Source organism: Cynara cardunculus, unplaced genomic scaffold, assembly GCF_001531365.2.
Source record: "Cynara cardunculus var. scolymus isolate 2C unplaced genomic scaffold, CcrdV1 Un_Scaffold_819, whole genome shotgun sequence".
In the NCBI taxonomy this organism is placed as follows: domain Eukaryota; kingdom Viridiplantae; phylum Streptophyta; class Magnoliopsida; order Asterales; family Asteraceae; genus Cynara; species Cynara cardunculus.
Window position 1 is genome coordinate 81,822 of NW_020200626.1, and position 6,725 is coordinate 88,546.

Genomic DNA, 6,725 nt, shown 5'->3' on the forward strand with positions numbered 1-6,725 from the left:
GCACAAATCCTTCGTTTTTAACAAGAGAGCCTCTGCAGGATTTTCTGCTTCTCACAATCAGGTTAAATCGACTAGACAACATCAAGTGATTTATACAAAAAGTCACTGTGATGTGCGATTTAGCAAGAAGATGAAACCAATTTCTACTATCCAACTCAAAAATGGAACAACTCAAAACCAAACAACACAAAATCAAATGAACCTGATTGTACGATTTAAATCCAAAATCGAGCAAGAAAAATCCTCCAGTGAAGAAATCGATTAAGTTCAATTGATACCAATTGATACCAAAATCAAATGAACCTGATTGAATGAGCGATTTAGGTAGAACTTGATGAAGTCTTTGAGCGATTAAGGCAAAGCTAAAGCGATGAAGGCAAAGCTTAAATCGGTTAGACCCTATCCGATTAACAGCCTAAATCGGCTAAACCTTGTCCGATGTAGAGTTATCCGGTTAAGCCTTGAACAAATATTCAAGCGATTAAGAACAATCCGAACAAGATGTCAAACAGCCAGAACCAGGCGATTTAACCTGAGCGATTTACCAGTGAATTTCTTATCCGGTCACCAACCAATCTAAGAATCAAGCGATTTAGTGGAATCCGCTCAAACCTATCTAGCGATTTAATGGAATCCTCTCACCAAGTCAAGGAATAAGTCAGCGATTTATGAAAACCGGTCAAGCTTTGAAAGAAATGTTACCTTGATCGATTTACAGTGTGCGATAAACTCTTAACTCAGATGAAGCTTTGAGCGGATTTTGCAGGTGAGCGATGTAGGAGATGAATCAGGCGATAAAAAATCAAATCCGGATGCGGGCTGTGCGATGAAGACAGGTGATGAATATGGGCTAAACTCTGTTGGGCCTAATCTAAATGGGCCTTGTACGATTTAAAAACTTCAAACACAAAAAATAACAAAAATTTAACACAAAATGGATCAAATACACTAAGTTTTTAAGAAATTTTAAGAACACGAAATTTTTTCAAAAATACAAAAATTACCAAAACATGAAATCAGACGATCAAATCATAAAATCGAGTGAATAAAAAGGATTCATGATTCCAATACACATACTTTGATCCTGATTTTAACATAAAACACAAAAAAAATTTAAAAAAATTCGGATCAAACTTAAAAAAAAATATGAAGAATGAGATGAACACTTTAAGAACAGAAGACAAATTCCAGAAAATTTCTTCCAACAATCTTAAAAAATCATTGATTTCTTCTTGAGATTTCTTGCAAAACCGGCTCTGATACCAATTGAAAGTCCAATTCATACACAATTGATCATGATCTTCAAGAACATTAAGAAAAAAAAATATGAAGAATGAGATGAACACTTTAAGAAAGACAAATTCCAGAAAATTTCTTCCAACAATCTTAAAAAATCATTGATTTCTTCTCGAGATTTCTTGCAAAACTGGCTCTGATACCAATTGAAAGTCCACAATCAATCAATCTTCAAGCAAAACTTCAATATCCATGGCAGATCTGAGATTTTTTATAAGAACATCATAGAGATGGAGAGAGAGAAAGTCAATGCTTAATATATTGGTCAAACTTTACAATACGTATATTGAATCTTACAAATGAGCTCTTACCAAAGATTACAAGAAACACTATTTATAGGGTCAAACATAAAAGCCTAGTCAAAGTCAAACTAAACACATAAAGTCAAACACGATGTCTATTTTAATTATAGACACTCTTATCTTTCAAGAAGAATACAATTTTACACAGATTTTCAGTTCTAACAAAGGAGCTCTTCCAAAGAACACAAGAAGAAGAGCAAGAAGGCCTTGATAATTGAATCAGAATCTGAAGAAGAGGTGCTAGACTCTGATGATGATCTCAAGGAATTCGCCAAATCCCTTGCTTTGATCACCAAGCAATTCCAGAAAAAGTTCGTCAAGAAGCCCTATGAAAAGGACAACATAAGAGACTCTAGAAGGGAGAGATATCAGCCATCTTATGGATAGAAGACGGTGAGATTTCATCAGAGAGATGAAAGGAGATAAGAAAGAGAAGACAGAGAAGAGAGGAGAGAAGACATAATAGAAGAAGGAGACGGAAGGAAAGATGGTCTACGTTGCTACAGATGCGTAAAGATAGGCCATTTTTCGAAAGAATGCAAAGGACGTCTGATCAAGGATGCAGAAGTACAATCCTAGAGAGAGAAGTCTAATGGCCGAGAAAGAAAATTGGGTGTCCGATTCTTCGTCTCATGAAGAAGACAAGGCGCTCATATGTCTGATGGCTAAGTCCAATGCAGAGTCCACTTCCGACTCCGATGACCCGGTATATGATTCTTCCCATGATGAAACCAACTCTGCTCTATCTGAGTTAGAGTTAAAGGTCATGAAACTTTTAGAAGATTTTCTTAAATAAAATAAAAATTAAACTTTGAAAAATATGAAAGATTAAAAGCTGAAAAAGAAGTTACTTTCTACAAAAGAGAGACTAATCTTCTTACAGAAGAAAAAGCTGAATTGGTTAAAGAGAAAACTCGCATTGCATCTCTTAAAAAATCAGAAGAAGAAAAACTGATGGATCTGAACAAGAGAATCACTAAAGATTTAGAGAAGAAGGTGAAAGCCTTGAAAGAATCTGAGGCAGAAAGATTAAATTCAGTAGCTCTTAAAAATTTCTTTCAAAAAGAAAGGGAGATTCTTCATCAGAAGCTTCAGACCAATGAACTTTTGATGAAAAAATATAAAGATGCCCAAAATGTCTATGAAAAATTAAATGGCCAAATCGATTTCCAAGGAATCAGATTCAATGATCTTGACTCTTTCATCCAGAACAATAAATCCACCCTTGAATCCACTTTTAAACTTGGGTGTGTTCAAAAACCCGACTTTTCTCCAAAACCCAAAGCTACTTTCAAAAGAGTAAAAGTAGATGGAAAAACCATTTTCTCGAGGCAAGATTTTGAAAATGTGGTTTATGAGTGTAGCACAAGTAAGAATTCTGATGAAAAAGAGGATGCCTCACAACCAAAGACTGATGGAAACCCCATGGTTAAACCAGAATCTCTGGTTATCAACTCCACAAGTTCATCAGCAAGTGCTACCGATGGAACGTAAATTCTTATTAAGAAACCATCATCTGAAGGATCGATGAATAATTCAAGTAACCTTGAAAATTCATCTGAGAAATCAGAAGCGATGGAACTCCCAAAAGACTCTTCTGAACCTTCAACCTCAGAACCCCTCTCTCCCAAGAACATTCATGAAAATTTTGATTTTGAGAAATCTGCAAGAGACTTTCTTGATTCTGACTCTGAAGATGAAATAATTTGTGAATCGCCAGGCATAATTATGGATAAGAAACCACAAGTTTTGAAAATCCCAATGAAATCTGACCTCCCAAACTTATGCATAAAAACTAAAAATTCTTCAGACCAAGGAAAAGGAAAGCTGAAAATGGTTAAGTCTGCCCACGAAACTTCACAAGGCCCGACCCTTCAATCTAAATTTATAAAGTTCACTCCTGAACAGAAACAAAAGTGGCCTGCTTCTGAAAATTCTAATATGCATTTTTCTTCCCCTTCAGCTAAAGGGAAGAAGCCTCTCCTCAGAAAAGAAGTAAAACCCATGCCTGCCCCTTCGAATAAAAAGTCTACACTAGATAGGAAGTTTGTAAAAACAATCAAAACCAGGATAGAACCTTTACCTTCTGCTTTTACTTCAAGTTCTTCGAATAAAAAAGAAATCAGTTAAACGTTCTTATCCAAAAACTCCCACTTGTCAGTGTTTAACTCTTTTACAAAATCTGAGGAATCACATGTTAAACCATTGCTGCATTTTTTCTAAGCATGTCTATAGATATAAATATGTTAAAACTCATGAAAAATGAAAAAGAACCCCAAGCCTTCAAAGGCTAAGGGCAAAGGAAATTAGCCCAATTCCAAGAGGGCTGATGATAAAGGGGATGTCAAATCCCTTACTAACAAATGTGGACCCATTATGAAATGGTACCTAAAACCCCCTAATTTGTCTTGCAAGACCAACATGTGCAACCAAGGTACATGGACTCAGGTTTCTCCAGGCACATGACTGGTGATAGAAGTCAGTTGTCCTCTTTCATCAAAAAATCTGGAGGCTCTGTAACTTTTGGAGACAACAACAAGGGGACTATCAAGGGATATGGCACCATCATCAAGGGGAACATATCAATCACAAAGGTGGATTATGTTGAAGGCTTGAAGCACAACTTATTAAGCATAAGTCAGTTCTGCGACAAAGGTCTTGAAGTACGATTTTGCAAAAGGTTTCTGCATCATCGAAACAAAACCCGGTCAAACCATTATTAAGGCGAAGAGAGAAGGAAATCTCTATCTTCTGGATTTTCACTCTTTTGTGGGTCAAGACACCCTCTGCCTTGTCTCCCATAGGAGTGAAGAAAATTGGCTATGCATCAAAGATTCTCTCATCTGAATTTTGATGTCTTGAAGAAGTTAGCCAAACAGAAGTTGGTCAAGGGGATTCTTGATCTCAATTTTGAAATAGACCACCTCTGCACAGCCTGTGAGATAGGGAAGTTAAAACGGGCTTCTCACAAATCCAAGACAGAAAATTCGTGCTTCAAACCTTTGGACATGCTCCACATCGACCTCTGTGGGCCAATCTCTACACAAAGCCTCTCTAGGAAGATGTACATCCTAGTACTCATTGATGAATACTCAAGATACACATGGGTTGAATTCGTCAAGAAGAAATATGATGTTCCTGACCTCCTCATCGTAGTGATGAAAAAGGCTCCAAGTGCTTCTACAACGCAAACTTATCAAAGTTAAAAGTGACAATGGAACATAATTCAAGAATACCAAAATTGATGAATATCTCACCAGTGAAGGTATTTCTCAAAACTTTTCAGCAGCCAGAACTCCACAGCAAAATGGAGTTGTTGAGCGAAGGAACATAACCCTTGTAGAAGCAGCAAAGACCATGCTTGCTTCATCTAAGCTACCTATTTCCTTCTGGGCTGAAGCAATCTCTACTGCTTGCTTCACTCATAATCGTTCTATCATCAACAAGAGGCATCAGAAGACCCCATATGAACTCATCAACCAACGACGTCCAAATGTCAAATATTTCCATGTCTTTGGATGCAAATGCTATGTACTCAATGACATGGAGTATCTTGGCAAATTCGACAAGAAGGCTCATGAAGGCATATTCCTGGGTTATTCACAAACCGCCAAGGCCTACAGATTATTCATCAGAAGGACAAAGATCATCGTAGAAAGCATCAATGTGTCATTCAATGATTCATTACCAATGACTTCTGGACACAACAATTCAGAACTCGGGATAACAAAAGGAGCCTCTGATTCATCACTATGCAAACCCAATGAATCAGAATTGGCTCAATTATTTGAAGACCTCTTTGAAGAAGAAGCAGTCTCTGGATAAGCGCCCAATGAAAAACTACCTTCCAGAGTTGATGAAACACATTAGATCTCCAATGCTGAAGGTACAACTCTTTCTGAAACTCATGTTACTTCACCATCTACTTCTTCTATGTCTTTAGAACCAGAGAATCACTCTGGAGATGATCTCTTTGAGGGTGAGCAAGCAGTTCCATCAGTCAATGAAGAACTGCATCCTGTTGCTCTAGAACCTCAATCTTGCACCAAGTGGACAAAAGACCATCCTCATCACCAAATTATTGGTGATCCATCATCCGGTGTCAAGACAAGATCCGCAACTGCCAATGTATGCCTCTTCGCCAATTTTCTAAACACGATATTGATGTACAAGTTCCCTCTATAGATATTGATGCATCTCCTCAACAACTTGCAGACACCATAAACCCAACACCACCAGCCAATGAGTTCTCACAAATTTTGGTGAGTTCTTTATCACCTTCTAAACAACAACCCTCTACCTCACCAGAACCAGCCATTCCCTTTACCCCATCAGCAACATCACCTCCATTACCAAAGCAACCAGAATCCACTTCCACTCAACCAGAAACTACAAACCCACAGCTAGAACCTACAAACCCACAACCAGAACCTACAAACCCTCAACCAGAAACCACACCCCAACCATAACCACAAAGAAGCCAACCAGAAACAACCCATAGCCAACAAGAACTATCCCTTAGCCAAACAGAACCACCCAAACAGAACCACCCATTAGCCAACCTACCCTAACGGTGCTTGCAGATATACCCTCCTCCTCAAGGAGACCCTAAGGAGACGTCCACCGGTGCCACCAAGAGAACCTGTCATGATGGAGAACATCCATCAATACCTCTACCATGATCATGATAAGAAAATTGTTCTCAATCCTCCCAACCTATCACCTGAATCGATGGACTTGCTCCAGCATAGATTCGTGAGACATATGACATCACCATCACAAGCCGTCTTCTCAAATGAGGGAATCAAAACAGTCCATGATATCAAGATGCGGACATTCGCAAACAAAGCCATCAAGTACATCAAGTAGACCGTGGAACACACACATGGGATGATCTGCGTCTTCAACAAAAATGATCTCATCAATCTCAATCTATGGGACTTGATTGACTTGTATGGCCATACAACTCAGTGTTAAGATCAAGGGATACGATACGGGATGGTGAATCGAGCGATCGTAGAGGCAATGGGGACCCTTGTAAAGTTTAGAGCAAAGAATGACTTCCAAATAGCTCTGGAACTTGGCATCGATAGACTATCCTACAAGGATCCAAATGAAGATTTCTCT